This window comes from Phyllostomus hastatus, unplaced genomic scaffold, assembly GCF_019186645.2.
Source record: "Phyllostomus hastatus isolate PE091 unplaced genomic scaffold, TTU_PhHast_1.1 phas_contig_196, whole genome shotgun sequence".
Lineage (NCBI taxonomy): Eukaryota > Metazoa > Chordata > Mammalia > Chiroptera > Phyllostomidae > Phyllostomus > Phyllostomus hastatus.
In genome coordinates this window covers 31,417,626-31,435,640 of record NW_025333709.1, presented here as the reverse complement: position 1 = coordinate 31,435,640, position 18,015 = coordinate 31,417,626, and the positions used below count along the sequence as shown (strand labels likewise).

General features: G+C 45.8%; 1 protein-coding gene across 1 annotated transcript in view; it reads left to right on the top strand.

The window, feature by feature from the left end:
- The window catches only part of LNX1 (ligand of numb-protein X 1), a 149,230-nt gene that overhangs the window by 26,857 nt on the left and 104,358 nt on the right, over nt 1-18,015 (top strand). The window lies entirely within an intron of this gene.

The following is an 18,015-nucleotide window of genomic DNA, read 5'->3' as shown; positions in this document are numbered from 1 at the left end:
CAGAGTCCATCCAACAGTTTCCTTTTCATGGAAAACTAAATGTGCAATCAATAACGTTTTTAAAAGGTACCTAGGGAAATAAGGGAAACATATAACAGTGTAACTTGCCTATAAAAGAGATTTTGAAAACTAATTATTATCCTCCAGAGGCCTGCTCAAATAAAGCTTTAATTTCCAAATGTTGCCTACATACCACAAATATTAGAATTTTAGTGCTTAAAAGATCTATGGTAGTGTAGGGAGAAGATCTTTGGGATTGCTTACTTCAACTCCCTCACTTGTTTTTTTAAATTTTTTAAAATGTGTTTATTGATTTTAGAGAGGAAGGGAGAGAGAGAAAGAGAGAAACATCTATGTGAGTGAGAAACATCAATTGGTTGCCTCCCGTACGTGCCCCAACAGGGGATCAAACCCACAACTATTCATGTGTGAAGGGACCTCTAACCAACCGAGCCACAACGACCAGGGCCAACTCCCTGAATTACAGATGAGGAGACAGAGCCCAAGGAGGTGAAATGAAAGACTCAAAGCCATTAACTGCTGACAGGCACTGTATGAGGGGGGACCCCCCCAAAACCAGAATTATCTTCTGGAGGGCGGGCCCCCTGTAGACCAGGCTTCCCCTACAAGGCGAGTGTTCTAGGAACCCATCTGTATCAGTGTACCCGCTGGTGTTGTTGTGAGAGGCTGCATTTGGCTTTAGTGAAGTTTTTGTGAAGACTCTTTCAATGTGTTTGCCCATTTCATGATGCGTGTATTACAAGTGCACCTGCCCACAGTGTGCTGAGTGTTTAGCAGTTTTTGACCGAAAATGGCATGAACCCCATGTCCCACCCTCCCTATTCACCATATCTCACACTGAGTGACTTCTTTTTTTGTTTCCCCAGGTAAAAAAAGTGCTCACAAGGAAATGTTTTGCTAATATGAAGAGATGAAACAAAAAACAGCAGAAGCACTAAAAGGTGTCAAAATTGACGAGTTCAGAAATCATTTTGAGCAGTGGGAAAACATCTTGATAGGTCTACTACAGCCAAGAGAGAGCAATAAACCCACTTTTTAAAATAAATAATTTCTGGGGGCTTTGCGGGGTGCTCCCCCTTGTATTTAGAACCCACCTCTCAACCCAGTGCTTATTTCATTTCCTGTTACTGTGTCTGTCTTTTGAGGGGGTAAATTAAAATATAATGGAAAATTATGTTAACTTTTCCAAAGTAGAAACCAGATTTTCTTTTTAACCTCTAACACAATGGTCCCACATCTTTTTAGTACCAGGGACTGGTTTTGTGGAAGACAATTTTCCACGGACAGGGACAGGAGAGGGGATAGTTTCAGGCTGATTCAAGTGTGTTACATTCCAGCTCACCTCCTGCTGGGGGCCCGGTTCCTAACAGGCTAGGCCTGCCACCGGTCTGTGGCCTGGAGGTTGGGGACCCCTGTTCTAGCATTTCCTAGCCCCCTCTTGCCCTTACCTTGTCTGATTCTCTTGCCACTAATGAACTAGTAATTCGAATTATGTGACTGTGAAGAGTGGAAAAACATTCTTTGGTAAAATTCACGTGGTATCTCATTGGGAACTGGCCATATCTCATTTACCCGCACATTGTTTCAGCAAGTGAACAGTGACTGGGCCCCCATTATGTGCAAGGCAGCACTCCCCGTGAATTACATAGAAAAACAGAACCCTGTAAATTACACAGACAAATAAAACAGTCTGTCTGCCCTTGAGAAGCTCCAAGTGTAATACTGAGGACAAACAGGTAAATAAACCACCTGCAGTCAGCACGCTGTCAGGAAGGGGGCCGTGACTCTGGGGTCAGAGAAGGTGAAGGAGGGAAGGGCATTCTCAGGAGAGGGCGCCACACATAATTGGGCAGTTGCGGGGAATTGCTAGGTCCTTCAGAGTTGCTCCTGAAACTTTAATATGCACACGGATTACCCCAAGTTCTTCTTCAAATGCAGATTTTGGTTCTGTAGGTCAAGAGTAAGCTCTGAAATTCTGTATAGATAGCCAGCTCCAAAGTGGTATTGAAGCGTGCTGTGGCCCCTGCTTCCAGCAGCTACAAGGAGCTACAGGGGAGGTGAAGGTGAGGACTTCAGCAGGAGCCAGGTAAAGTGTTTGCTAGGTGATCTTACAGACTTTGGATTTTCTCCTGAAAGTAATAGGAGTAACAAATATACTCGAGGAACCTGAAATCGACGTTGGCTTTCTCAGTTTACGGGGAGCTCAAAAGTCACTTTTACCAGGAAGCTCTCGCACCCTTCTCTTAGAGCCTGTGAGTCGCCGCCAGTTCTCCCATCGCACTGACTCAGCTCTGAGCACTGAAGGAACAGTAGTGTCTTTGCAGCATCGAACCTTCCAACAGAAGGCCCCCAGCATTTACCTGGCCCGCAGGAGTTTTGCCGTAAACTTTTGTCAGACGATATGTTTGCTGTACATGAGTGGTTTTCAAATGTTAGCATCTATGAGAATCACCTGGGGGACTTAAGAGAATGCTGGATTCCACCCCCAGAATTTGAGATTCAGGAAGTCCAGAGTGGAGTCTGGGAATTTGTGTCTCTAACATGCTCACAGATGACTTATATTTCACACCCACTGGGATGGCTGTCATAAAAAAGGCAGACGATAACAAATGTTGGGGAAATTAGAACCTTCCTACATTGCTGGTGTGAATATGGAATGGTGCAACCACTTTGGAAACCAGTTTGGGGGTTCCTCAAAAAGTGAAATGTAGAGTTATGATGTGACCCAGCAATTCCACCCCAATAGAATTGGAAACATGTTCTCACAAACATTTTTGCATGAAGGTTCATAGCAGCATTGTTTATAATAATGACAGTGTGGAAAGTGCCCACCCGAAGGTCCAACAATAAATAACTAGCTAAGTAAAATGTGGCATATCTATACAATGGAATAGCACTCAACTATAAACAGGAATGGGGTGCCGCTACATGCTGCAACGTGAATAAGACTAGAAAGCATTATGCTACATGAAAGGAGTCTGACACAAAAGACCATACATTATATGATTCCATTGATATAAAGTGTCCAAAACTGGCAAATTCATAGAGACAGAAAGCAGGTTAGTGGTGGTTGCCAGGGCTAGAGAAAGAAGGAAGTAGGAAGTGACTGATCGTGGTAGGGAATTTATTTTTGGAAAATGTTCTGGAATTATTTAGTGGTGACAGTTGCACGGACTTGTGAATATACTAAAAACCACCGATTGTATGCTTTAAAGGGCAAGTTTAACAGTATGGGAATTGTATCTCAGTGTAAAACACATTTATGACCCTGGAACCCTACTTGGTGAGAGTAACATTTTCGTCTCCAAGTTTGCCCTGTCCAGTCAGGTGGCCTCTCGTCACACGTGGCCCTCGAGCTCCTGCCACATGGTCAGTTCAAAGTGACCTGTGCGCTAAGTGTAAAATACACAGTGAAACTCAAGACTTAGTTTAAAAAAAAGGAATGTCCATTATCTAAATACATATTTTTAAAATTGAAATGATACTATTTGGGATATATTTCAACAAAATATGATGTTAAAAGTAACTTACCTATTGATTTTTCCTTCTTACAATTGGAAGTACTAGAAAATTCAAAATCCGGCATGTGGCTCCCATGGCGGCTCACGGCGCCTGCCCTCGGCAGCTCTGCCGTGGAGGGCCTCTCCAGTGGCTTCTGTCTCTGTGGAGACACATGGAAGGGTTTGCATGTGGGAGCTAGTGAATCTGGGGTTGGCTCTTTGCCTTGGTATAAAGGGCTTTGTACCCAGTGCTGCATTAGCTCTGCTACATTAGCATGACTCAACACATGTAAACAGGGCAATGCAATGGATGTTTCCAGTTTTTGTTCTCTGAGTAGAAAGCCACCTGCAAAAACAGAGAGTTGTTATCTCAAAGAGCAAGGTTCTGGGCCATTATTATTTTAGAAAGTCCTTTTTGTGCCTCTTCCTAATGAGGTACACAGCAAGTCATCTGAAAAAGAAATTGTTAAGGCGTAATTTCTTTCCTCGTCAGAATAATTTTTTTTAGGCTCATGTCCTGTGTGAAAATATTTTTAGCCTTGACATGTGTTTCTAGATATCAGTGGAAATGGATCATAAGAATGTTCCTGGAAGGGAAAATTGTTTTTAAATGAGCTGAAGACAAGGATTTATTCAGTAGGCAAAGTAGTTAAGGACAAATTATTTAAAAGGTGTAGAAATTTCAATCAGTGAAGAAATTAAGCAGCTTGAGTGCTTTTTAAAAAACCGTATCTTTTTATTATAAAAAAAATATATGTTGCTTTGAAATTTTTCAAAATCTTTAAAAGCAAAGAGAAGCAAATAACCAACGCTCCTAATCACACTGCCAGGGATGATCATTGTTAATATATAGACGTCTGTCTTTCCAGGGGAAAGGTCTTGATAAGTCAAAATTATTCTATGTAGAGAAAATTAGCCCAAATTCTATTGTTGACTATTAGTCAACAAATAGTAAAACACTTATTTTTCCATCCAATCAAAAATAGCCATGCTACATTTTGAGAGGATAAGTTTAATTTTTATAGGTTTGGTTACATAACACTCCTGCATTACAATTTAGTGGTGGGGCTAACTGTAATCTTTTAGCCTTTACTTCAGTAAAACAGAAACAGTATTTACATTACACACATAGAAGATGTGGGTGGGCATGTCTCTATGCATTTTTCTTTTCTCTTTGCCAGTGGGGTTGTATAAAAATATTTACCGCCTTCCTATAGGCTCACGCATTCGAAGTAGCATCCGCGCCGTGCGGCAGAAGGGTAGATTATTCAATGGGAGTTTTATGGGCCCACATTTAAGTGTTTCCCCAGCTGTGTTTACAACTTTGGGTTTCTAAGCCTCTTGAGAAGTAATCAGTTTTGATTATCTTAAATCCCAAAGTAAAGTTTCTTTTCTGGAGATTATTCTAGTTGCTAACACAGGTTACTCTGGCCTATCGAACCATCTATTAGTGCTGTGACATCCCCAAATGAAAGCAGTGGTTTCGCTTCAAGACGAAAGGAGGGATTTGAAATATGACTCAGATTCTTCGCTGCAAGAGGTGAGATCTCAGAGACTCCTTTGCTTTTTTTTTTTAATTATATCTTGTCCTCCGTTTTGGTTATTTCATTGTATAAATCTGGTCTCTTCAAAATAGTGTAAGTTCCTTTAGAGCCAAGATTCTTTTATGATGTTATTTTTTTAAAGATTTTCTTTATTTATTTTTAGAGAGAGGGTTAGGGAGGGAGAGAAACATCTATGTGTGAGAGAAACATTGATCAGCTGCCTCTCACACACACCCCAGCCGGGGTACAAACCCACAACCCAGGCATGTGCCCTGACTGGGGATCAAACCAGCAACCTTTCACTTTGTGGGGTGATGCCCAGCCCACTGAGTCATGCCAGTCAGGGACCATGCTATTTTTTGCATTGGTTTATATGTTTAATAGGTTTTTGTGTATAAGTGCAGTCATATATTGTGCTCTTTGTAATAGTTGTTTCTTGACTAATGAGAAGTACAAGTAATATGTAAAAGTTTTGGAGATTGTAACTTATAGACAACTTCTTGTTAGGTAACTTTTATAAATGACTGTGTTTAACATTCCTTCATTTAAACCTGCCAGCTGTAACTGCAGAATTACCATATTTTAGAGCCAGACTACTAAGAGCTAAGGCTCTCCTGTTAACCTGTGTTAGCTTGGGCAGATCAATGAACACATTTCCTTATGGAAATGATAACTAACTAAATTAGTTGAAGTGCATGACATAATGATTGGCATATTGATAAGGTGTCAGTAAATGTTCGCGGCTACTCCTGTCACTAGTATTACTATAATCGCCATACTACTGGCCACCAAGCTCAGTCCTCCAGCGACTGGAGAGATCCTCTCTCCCACCAGGCTGGATCCCTGAGAGCTATCCAGGACGGAAAGTGAGGCCACAAGGAAACATCTGCAGAGCTGGCCAGGTAGACCCAATCAACCAGCCCTTTCATTTTGTGACCCACGCAGCACTAAGGGAGATGAAAGCGGCAGCAGGTGTCCCATGAGAGGCTTAATTTGGCCAGCATATGCTGACCTCCCACTGGCTGTCCGGCGCTGTGTGGGTGCAGGACACCAAAGGGCTGCTTTTTCACTCTCCAGTCTCGTATGAGCTTTTAAGTGTAGAGTCCCTAAGTTATTTGTGTCCATGGAGGAAATGCTTTTCTAGATTTCTGGGGCGGGGCGGGGGGGGCGGGAAGGCGGGAATCAAAAAGGAGCTTATTATATACACAACCCTAGAAAAAAAGAAAGACGAGATAAATATTGAATCACAATGCCCAAACCTGTGTATTCATCAGTGGTATGAGAAACCACTTCAAAACTCAGGGACTGAACCCACAGCCAGATATTATGTCTCACAGCTCTGGGCGTTGCCAAGCTATGCTTGTGCAGGTTTTGCAGGGATCACTTGTGAGGTTGCTTTCACCTGGAAGGTCCGAGCGGGCCTCACCCACATATCTGGGAGTATGCTGTTGACAAGAGCCTCCGCTCTCTCCTTAAGGGCTATCATTCACCAGTAGGCCAGCCTGAGCTTCATGACAGCAAGGCCACCTCGAGGTTCCAAGAGAGCAGGAGTGGAATCTGCAAATTTCTCAAGGCCTTCCTTGCTCTGGAACCCCATCGCAATGCCAGGCCAGGCCGATCCACAGGGGTGGAGAAATAGTGCCCATGTGTTGATGGAGGAAGCATATCTCATTGCAAAGGGGTTGGACACGGAGTCAGGTAACCCCGCTGTGTACAAACCACCCCAAACGGCAGGTTTTATTTCTCCATGATTCACTAGAGGCCATCATTACACTCTTCTGCCACAGCCTACCCATTCTTTAAATTGTGGCATTTTCTCTAGCGCGTGTCTGTCCCTCCTGTCTCTTTCTGCAGTTAATCAGTTTGAATGTCATGGCCCAACAAGGGTCAATGATTTGAGGAAAAAGGAAAAGTACGTTTCTCCCTCACTCTCTGAGTTCAAAGGCAGGTGAATGAATTCAGGAATGGCTCCAGAAGTCAGCTTTGCGTAAGATGAAGAGAGTACATGTTTTAGTAAAGGAAAGGAGCCAGATTCTGGGGCAGGGCCACACCTCTGGAGTCTTCCCTGCACCTGGAGCTTCCTTTGAAGTGAAGGAAACGGCCCCACCACAAGGAGGCCGAAGGAGGCAGGCAGATGTGAGCCGGGAATGTGAACTGGCAAGCACTCCGTAAACATGGAGGAGGAGGTGGACGCCTGCAGTAAACAGTGGGAGCTGACCAAAGGCATCTCAAGTTAGTGTTCCTGCCTTCTTACGTTTTACTTCACGTGTGGCCCTGGTGAAGTTCACCGTTTACGCAGCTCTACACTTCTAAGACGTGTGTCCTAAAGAGCAATTGGTCATTTCCTCAGGTGCCCCTAGCAGAGCCCTTCACCTTCTGGCTTCTCTGTTGTGGAGAGAAACACGTGGCCTGCCCCCGCCCCCTCCCCAGGGCATCTTCGCACAATGATGAGACTTGCTCTATTTAGAAACGTTAGCCTGGGAGTCATTTCAAGAAAGGAATATGGACAAGGAGAAATAGAGGTAGAAACCCCAAAGGGAAACTATTTCCAGAAGAATGTCAGAGCCTTTCTGAGCGCTATTTCTGAGATGAAGCACCACACCTTGGAAGGAGAAGTCTTAGACTTGAGTGTGGGAATCCCAGAGTTCGAGGTTCTCTCCCAGAGGACGTGTTGGTGCAGGGAGACAAAGGGAGCAGCAAATTTTCCTGGAAAGGAAGAAGTTATCTATGAGACAGAGTCCCTCTGACCGGCCCGGCCGAGTGCATTTTTTGCCTGAACAGCAGGCATTCAGACATTTTTACAAATGCACATATGTGATCAATTCAAGCATAGGTACACGTGTGTGGTCATGTGTAGGTGGTCTTTCTGTTTGTTTTCCCTTTCTGGCTTGGCGCTTTCTTTTCTCTTCCACACATATCAATTCCCAACCCACCCACATATCCAGATAACCCACATTACAGTAATCTGGTCCCGCCCTGGCCAGGTGGCTCCGTTTGTTGGAGCATCGTTCACTATACCAAAAGTTTATGGGTTCGATCTCCGGTCAGGGCACATGCCTGGGTTGCAGGTTCAATCCCTGGTCAGGGTACACATAGGAGGCAACCAATTAATGTTTCTCTCACATCAGTGTTTTTCTCTTTCTCTCTCTCTCTCCCTTCCTCTCCCTCTCAAATCAATAAATTCACCCTCTGGTGAGGATTTTTTTAAAAAAAGTAGAATGGCCATCAGAAATGAATTATTTTTTATTTTTGAAACCATTGCCCAAAATCCTAGGTAATATGATCATCTGTGTAATGGGGGCTGATTTTTAAAATATTGGACAATCAGTACAACCCAAACATCAACGAAGCAGGACAGACCTGACGGATCAGAATGGGTGTCAGGAGCAGAGACGTGGCACAGCCCCGGGGCGGGCACCAGCTGAACCCCTACCCTGCCTACAGCCCCGGAGCAATTCTCCCCTTGGGCCCACGTGCTTCCTTCCGCTTTCCCCTTCCAAACTGTACTTTGGTCACATGTGCCTTCGTTCAACAGAGACGTTATCGAGCTTCTTCGTGTGTTCTCCCCACCTTTCTCAGGCCCTGTTCTTTTGTCACTCACACAGGTATTCTCTCCACTAAACGTCCTTGCCCATTTAATCTCCCCTGTTCCTCGTGGGATCCAGACCAGCCCCTAATGGTGGTGTCGGGATCACAGACCCTGGAGCTCACTCGTTGCATTTGGATCCCTCCCTGTGTCACCGCACAGGGTAACTTCATTCCATTACTCTGGGCAAGTGCATTGACAGACCTGATTTCTGTTTCTCACGCTCTCCCTCTTTCCACCACACATGTGGGGATCCTGAGGTTTCCTGATGAGGAGCCTCTTTTGCTTTTTTGTGAAACCTTATGTGATCATTTCCAGAGGTGGACCATAGTACTAACAGAAGACAGCCATTTAAGCAGGAATAAAGAGGGTGGGAGGTATACAAATTCCATTGAATGGGGTGATTTGTAGGCTAGGCGGCGGGGTGGGGGGGTGAGGCAGAGGGAAATAATAATAATCAGTTTGGAGAGTTTGCTTTGAAATGACTTGTACTTGGGACTGGCCTGTTGGTGACCCCTGGCACATGGTTCCTGGCTCCTTTATTCCGGAGAAGATGCTACCTCGAGATGAGTTGAGGATAGACCAGGAACCTCACAGATCTTTCATCTCCAAGTTCAAAGGTATGTGCAGCAGCCCCTCAGGGCAGAGATGAGGAAGGAACATACCTAGCACAACTACTGTCCCCTCTGCCAAAACCGACAGCTACATGAACATTGAAGAATAAACATCCATGGTACAATGCAGCTGGCTTGCTGCCACACTCACACCATAGCTGCAGCTGAGAGTTTTTAGGTAGATGGATGGAACATGAACAGTGTTAACCCAGGTGCAGCCGAATCACCTGGAAGAACTGGCTTCCCTGGGGAGACACTCCAGTGAAAGTCACTGAGGTAGTGGCATGAGTTTCCCTGTGGCCAGACCTGTCAAAGCTGCAATTCCAGTTCACCTCTTGGGGCGACTCAGAGAAAGTGGGAGAGGACTGGAAGGGCGGCCTCTCCTATTGCCAAATGGACCACGCCACTTTAGGGGTACAACCTGCACCCAAGGAACCAGCCTGGCAACCCTGGGCTGATGGCCGGCCCTGATATTGACAAAGCCCATATTAAGACAGGATCAACAGGGAACCTGGAGATCTGGAGCTTCTGTTACGCAGACTGATTACTAATGCTGCTCCTAGCTCTTAGCTCTTCATAAAGGTTCATGGAATTGAGCTGTGTGGATTTGAAAAGAAAATGCAAGCCTCTTCAGGCATGCTTTTATCATGGGGGAATGAGTTCCTGCGGTCTCACCTGTATTCTGGACCCTCGGCTGCAGCTGACATTAGCATTTGCAACTTGGGATTAGCTGAGCCATATTGTGGGGGGGGGGGCGGGGGGGTGCAGGAAAGGTCCATGATGACAGCTACCCCACCATCTCATCATTGGCAAAGGTGGGAGGAAGGGAAAGTATTTATTACTCTGCAGTAATTCAAACTTTGGACTGAAGTACAGCTTCCATGCTGAACTTGAAAGGAGATGGTTGCTCCTGGGGTCGGAGTTACCAGACTTGGCCATGGAGAAGCCCTCCTGCCTCATCATCTGACCCATGTCCACTGCCCCACCTCGCTGTGGCTTCATGACCACCAAGAAGTCTACCCTGGTTTACTTCACACGCCTCATCATGGCTTAGTGGCAGGTGCTCATGGGCAATTCACCCCTCAGAAGGGCTGAAAAAAGAAGGCAGCCAATCCAGCTCATTGTCTGAGTTGAAAAGGTACATCTTCATCTACTTGCGATCTGAGAAAAGTCACATGAACTTTGATGAGACTCTGTTAGTCAGAACGTGATCGAAGGGCCCTTGCCCATATAATGGTGAGTGGTTTTCATGATATTCTCTTTCTTACACACATTCTTTGACTTAGGAAAACTCAAGGATGACTTCTTGGCAGTGATCCCTGTTTTTTGAGGACCTGCCCTTTCTTGGATGGAAGTGAAAGTTCCCCACCTAGAAAGTTGGCCTCTTCCCTGCTTGTCACACCCGAGGAGGCCAGCAACACGATCCTCCTGTTGCTTTTGCCTTTTCCACTCCATCCCGCACTGGGATATTTTTTTTTGTGAGTCACTTTATGTTATTAGTTATTATAAATTTTCAACTCCCTCAGGAAAAGTTTGAAGGAGTTGGGCTCTTAAGCCTGGACAGAACACGCCGTTAAACAGCAATTATGTGGAGGGTTGTCGTGAGGGAAATGGTAATTTGTTCTTATTCACTGAGGACTGAAGATACAAAATATGAAATTAAATAGGATTTATATTACACAACAGTTAAAGAGCTTACAAGGTTTGAGGTGGGGAATCTTTAAAAAAGAGGTTTACTGACCTTGTCAACTCCACTTGAAAAGCATTTCAATTCATCTAACTACCGATGTTACTGTCACCTGAGGGCACAGGTCTTTTTCAAGTTGTTTTCCCAAGGTGCCAGCCAGTCCTACCGGGGGCACAAAACTCTGAGACCGCATTTGAGAAGTAGTCTTTCTACCCATTCAGAGGAACCGCCTCTGCATCCGTGAGAACTGTTGAGATGTAAGAGCCCTCGGGTTCTCTGGGTGTCGAGACACGCACAGGATCTAGAAGCAGGTCAGGTCCCCATTCCTGTGAGCCGCCTTCTCTGCCTGGCCCTGCCTGGCTAAGGGCCAAGACAAGGCCATGAGGGCTCCCAAGAAGATTACGGGCTCTGAAGTCAAAAACCGCACTCCAGTGTTGGCTCCGTCGTTCACGAGCTGGGCAAACTTGGGAAAGAACTTTTTAACCACTTGGAACCTTTAAATGAGAAGATACAAGCCCACCTTCCTCCTTCATGTGCTGCACCTGTACCACTTCTTTATCATGGGGATTTCTACCTTGTGCTTTCATCATTGGTCTTGACCTCTGCCTCACTATGGACAATGAGATTCTAAAAATAGATTCCTCTCATCCTTGACCCTGACTAGGATATTAGTGGGGCTCCGTAAAGTTGTTGAATAAGTGAATAAACAAATTATGGATGTCTCAATAGTTATTATGAAAACTAGATCTGTGTGCCCCAGCTGTCTGCAGAGGAGACAGTCTTTTAAAAAAGACAATCAGTAAAATAACTGCTGAAGAAGCATGTGTGGAGAGCACGGAGCAGACACGGATGTCAGGGAAGGTTCCGTGAAGAAGACGGCATTTGAGTGGAGCCCTGGAGATGGAGTAGGAGTGTCTCAGGCTGAGGGAGGAGTGATTCCGAGTCTCAGGCCTGCCTGGGACCAGCTGGGCATGTTGGACAAGGTCCTTTACCTCTTGGTGACTCAGTTTCTTTATCTGTTAAGTAGAATTCGCTCCTGGATTCTGTAAGAGAACATAGATGAAATGCATAACACCAATCCAAGCAGTAAGGAAAAGGGACCATAAATATTAGGGTGGTGCTGCATGGGGAAGAGCCAGACGTGAGATACTCTGCTTGTTATGGGAACCACAAACATTCAGGTCGAGGCAGGTACCCAAGGAGGGACACCAATAAACAATGCCTCTCTTTCCCACATGGGTTTGGAATAGTTTGAGAAAATTCATAAGAGTAGTTATGGAGACCAAAATATCACTTTTAAATGGCACTGTCTAACACTGGAGAACAAGGCCCGAAACAAGGAAAAGCAGAGCTTGAAGCCACCCCGACTGGGCGGATCTGGGCCTGGGAGCTTCTCAGACAGCAGCCTGCCCAGGACAGACTCAGAGCCTGGAGCTGCTCAGCGAGAGGTTGGCTCACTCTCACTACAGAAGAGGGAGGGGCGACACTGAGCTTGCCCGGTTGTGCTTTCCCATCTTTCACCAGGGACTCCTACGGGCAGAGCGTGTAAAGGGTGGGGCATGGCCAGAGTTTGCTTTGGAAACCACTTTTCTGTAGACTTGGGGTGTGGGGAATGCACCCCTTTCACACAGTGTTACCAGGGCATGGGGGCTGGGGTGGCATGTGTGAATGGAGGGGAAAGGAGACGTTGATGAGGTCTGCCAGGCAGGCAGGGGCGACGCCAATGAACTGAAGGTGGGATGACCACTGACAGGAAAGGAGAGGCACTGGCCGATTGCCGAGGAGAGTGCCAGTGCAGCTGGCACTGCAGAGCATGCCTCGTGTCAACAGGCTCTACGCTCATAGCAGGAGGGAGGGCTGCTGCCGTGGCTCCTCTGGGTCATGGGGAAGTTGAGGAAGCTGGCAAGGCAGTGGGATCTGGGCCAGACAGGCTTGAAGTGACAACATTAGGGAATGTATATTCTTGGGCCACCTCCAGGAGTCCAGAACCAGGCATTACAATTAATTAAGAGAGGAAGGCCAAGTTTGAGTAAGGGAGTAAAAACCCCAAATGGTTGAAAGAAGGGCAGAGAGTAGCATTCTCAAATTTTTTTGAAATGAAAGATTTGGAGGTGATAAAAAGATCTGAGGGGTGGCCCTGAGAATGGGCAGCGTAAGAGGAGTGGAGGTAAATGTCCTTGTAGGTGAGGAGGTCAAGGATGCTGGAGGTCAAAGATGCTGGAAGCCCTCAAGATGGGGGCAAAGTTACCAAGGAGGACAGACCTTTTACTTCTTTGAGAGGGGGTATGGGGTCACTTACAGTGGGTATATAGAGAGGAACCAATAAAGAAACAAAGATATGACAACTTCCAGCACAGCTACAACCATCGCCAAGATGTTGACCAGCTGACCTGGTTTGCATAAGAACAGAGTGATAGAATCATAAAGACATTTACAGTTGTGGAATATAGGGCTTGTGAAAATTATAGAGACAGCAACAATGAAGTCTTTTTTTTTATTTCTAATAAAAACAACTACACTGGCCAAAAATGTGTGTAGTAAACCTTCACAAAATGTGAGCCATCTCTAATAACTGAGGTACTCCCTCTACCCCCAAAAGCACATGAACCAGATGAGTGTCTGCTCCTAAACTGTAGATCCAAAGAATATCCTAGAAGCTCATCTGCAAACCAGGCAGCACACAGGCTGAGCCTGTGGTAGACATGCAACCTCTCCTCATCCATAGAACCAGATGGCGTCTATCACGTCAGCTGATATTTGTGATTATTGCTGTTATTTTCCATAATTGCCCTTCAGGGATCTGCTTCTTTGCATCATGTTAAGTGCTTATAATTAGCCAGTGAAAGATTTGGAGCTAAGGTAGTTTTTAAAAAAAACTGAGAAACTAAGGCCAATGTGATGGAATGTATACAATAATTCCACTCTCATCATGCTGAATACTTTCAGCCAAAGACACTATTTCTAGAAATACCTTTTATTAAAATCAGATGGAATATGTTCACTTTTGTTGTGGCATTCAGTCTTCTTAGACAACTCTACAAATAAGCCATGAAAGAAAGAAAGAAAGAAAGAAAGAAAGAAAGAAAGAAAGAAAGAAAGAAAGAAAGAAAGAAAGAAAGACATCCAAAAAGTAATTCTGACGAATCATGAGGCATGGACTTAGCAATATGCTCATTGCCAGGGGAAATCTTTGAGAACGCCAACTTTCATTGTGGTGATTTAGAAGGAAAGAGCTTTAAAAACAGAACTTCTTTCTCCCTTTATATTTCCCTGTCAAGACACATAAAAGAATTCAAACTAATCAAAAAGCCCAAGTGAGCTGGCTGGTTAACTGAGACAACCCCAACCTTGAGTTCAGAGAGCTTTCTAATGCATTCCACCTGTCTCCTCAAGGAAGTTCGCAGGCTATAGTGACGGCAAAGCAGCCTGACTTCTAAAGAGATAGATGCTCATATAGTAGCCGAAATGGTGTACCCTGGAATTTTAGCTCAACACTGAAAACACTGTCATTCTTAGTAAATCACCCCAGGCCCAAGACACTGGGTTTCTTTCTTCCTTTTTTTTAAAAAAGCTGTTTAATCATCACGAGAGAAGTAGCTAGCAGTACTAGGAAGGCCTAAAGCAGTCAGTCCTTGAGGTTCCTTATAATCTGGTTCTGCCTTACCCACCTCCATTTGTCATGTGGTGGATTCTCCCCCCCCCCCCGCCACCCCCCGGCAGGACAAACATTTCATGGTCTGGTCTGACCCCCTCCCCCACCCCCCCACACACCTTGCTCCCCAGCACACACAAGCTGCATGGTCACCCCTGCCCCACCTACAGGGCTGCCCTGCCTGGAACTGCTTCCCCTCTCCCACCTCTGCAGAGCCTCCCAAGTCCAACTCACGTGCCAGGCTTCATGAACTCTTGCCCAGTGGCACCAGCCAACACCAACCTTTTCCTTTCCCGATTGTTACTCCCACTTCCTGCCAAACCAAGAGTAGAAATTGCACTGTCTGGACTTAAGACCTTGAAGATTCTGAGGTTACCTCTGAGTGGAAGGGCCCCACGGGCTTTTTTGCAATTACTGTGAAAATGGGATGGGAGGTGGGAATGGAGGAGTGCGTGCCCAGTGTTTGCCAGCCTTGGTCTAAACCATCCTCCTTGGCCAGTGGTTCGCCTAGGAACGTACTTTTACATTGTCATGTATCATCCAGTTGTGCGGAGCTCTAAGTCCCTATGGTTGTTCTGATGGAGTTACAAAGAGAAACAACCATAAAAGGTGTCAGAAAGAGTTACAGCTGGTCATCCTGAACAGGGGCCCTCGAGTTGTCCTTCCCTTCCTGGGGCTGGTTTGATAGGCCTCAAAAAGATTATTTCACATGTGCCCCGGGGCTCATGGATGTTCTTATAAATGTATGTATCAGTGCATCCATATGTACATATGTTCTGTACATACATACTCCATGTTTAAACCAGATTACTAATTCATTTGCAGTGGGAGACATTTCTTCCCAGAAATGACAGTACCCAGGGCCACTTCTTCAAGTCACTGCCTCCTGAACAGAGGGATAGGTAAGAAGCTTCAAAGTGTCCAGGAAGTTGCCCAGGGAGCATGAAATCAGAGCCTTCCTCCCCTTTCTTTCCAGAGGTTGAAACTGCTCTGGCCCTTCTACCAGTTGGTTGTGCTGTCCTTAAGCAAATTGTTAGCCTATGTCTCGGTTTTCCCAGCTGTAAGTGCAAATAGTAATAGTGCCTAACCCATAGGCTTGTAGAGTGCTTAGGATAGTAAGTAGTATCTGCTAAGTGTTTATTCAGTGTTAGTGCTGTATGATTTTTATTTATCTCTTTTCACCAATACTTGACACATTTTGTTTCCATAATAATACAACAGCCCTAATAGAATAATGAAGCCCCCATTAATCTTTTAAACCTTTAAAGATTAAGTTAGAGCCAAGAGTACCCAAACCCACCTTACTTGGGAAGGCCAGGTTGTGTGAAATTCTTCTGTTGTTTTCTCTTTACACCTGTACCTGGGAGTGAACTCCACTGCTGGTTCAACTCTTGTTCTAAACTCCTATTCATCGGGCCCTGTGTGCAGATGACTGTGTATGTGTAAATACAGTAAGGGAAGCCCCGTAGCTCTGAGGCCTTTGGATAGAGCATTCTATTGGTACTCGGTCACTTCTCACAGTCTCCCTCCCTCCGCAACCCTCCCCCTTCCCAAAACAAAAACAAAACCTGTCTGTGCTTCTCTCTCCAGTTGGACCTGGGCCCTTCGGAAAAGGTGAGGCAGGATTGACACATAGGGAAGGCAGCATGGTGGGAAGATTCTGGGAGGGTAACCTTTGATTCATCAGGTTGGCAGGCTGGCCCAGCCCCTCCTCCGGTCCCTGGGGAAACCCTGTCCCTTGAAGAAGAAGCCTTTGTTTTGCTGATGTTTCTTAATTGAGTATCAAACTGGAGGACTGGTACTTTTTCCTGAAAGACCTGAGTATAAAAGGTTTTGCTGCCTTCACCTTTGCTGCTGCTGTTGTTTTTAAAAATAAAGGAGTAGCTCCACCTATCTTAGTTTCTATTGGGTAAAACATGAATGGGGGATTTTTTTTTTTCCAAGCTTCTGAATCTCTCCAAAGTGCACTCGATTTCCTGGTGCGGAAGGTAGTTTGAGCAGTCTGCAGCGGCTACAGGGCTCAGGAGAGGAGCCAGCTCTGGGGCTACCAAGTACCGGAGCCTGCCCCGCACCCCGCGCCCTTGACTAGAATTTCTCTTCTTTACCTCCCTGGTGTTTTCACAAGGTATCAAATGACTGGCCGCACCTAGTCAATGTCGTGGCCACAAGAACGAATCAGGACCTTGCTTCCTTCCCCCTTCTTCCCACCTCCCCCCCTTCCCCTTCCCATTCCCCCTTCTTCCCCCACCCCTCCCCCAAGCCGCTCCACCCACCAACCAACCTACTGCTCTGAAACCCTGTAAAGTCGTAGTACAATATCAGAACCTGTGGGACCAAAGTATTCAATACGAGGGAGGAAAGAGGAAGACAGAATAGGGGAAAAATAGGAATTTCAACATTTTCTTTCTTTAAGGCGGGAGGAGTGTCTCTGGGCCAGCAGGCCATCCTCCCAAGAAGGAGAGCCCACAGTTCCCCCAGGCAACACATTCCAGAGCCAGACTAAATTGTCCAGAGATGCTGGACGGGGGCCACCGAAATAACGCAGTATTTAAATCCAATGACGGGAGTTGTTTACAGCCCTCTGAAAGATGCCAAAGGGTTTAACAGTCAGGGGTAATCGCGCACAGCTGTGGTGCTGGCTGGCGGCAGGCTTCCTCTGTCCCTTCCTGCTGGAAAAGCTGAAGCAACACAGTGACTTGTCCAGGGTCACACTCCAAGCTTGGGACAGAAATAGCTCTGACTCCTCCTTCTCGGCTCTGACCAGCAAGACAGCCACCTTATTACTGTGCTATCATTTGAATCTGAATCATTTAAATGGCTTCTAATTGCAGGCCTATGTGAACTGTAAGCTCCGTGTGACTCTGAGTGCCAGGCGGGCTGAGGGAGGAGTGACTGGAGCTTTCCAGACTCCTGAATATGGGATCACAATGCTGGCATGGGTGGGAGGAGGGAGAAGGTGTTTGCAAACTGGCACTGACAAGTACCATGTTTAGATACTTTTCAATGGATTTGAAATATTGCCTCCAATTTGTTACAATGTTGGAGCAGAGAAGCACTTGGGGTTCAAATGAATGCCACTCAAAAAGGCATTTGGGGTTAAATCTCAGTTATTTCCCAAGCAGTCCGAAGCCTTGACATTCTTCCTTTTTATGCCCACTAAATTACTGCCTCCTTTTGGTGTTTAAACTTCCTTTTTAACTCTTTCATAGGCAGCTGTTGGGTGGGGGTGGGAGGAGGGACCCTGGGAAAGAACCAGGTGGGGCGAATTCAGATCCGTCCAGGGGACTGGCCACACGCTGTGCTCAGGAAAGAAAGTACACTCCATCCAGCAAATTGCTCTAACTGATTCATTTGTCCGTGCAGAGACGCCACCTATCTGCTCGCAGGTATTCAGGTAAATGACAGGTGGGC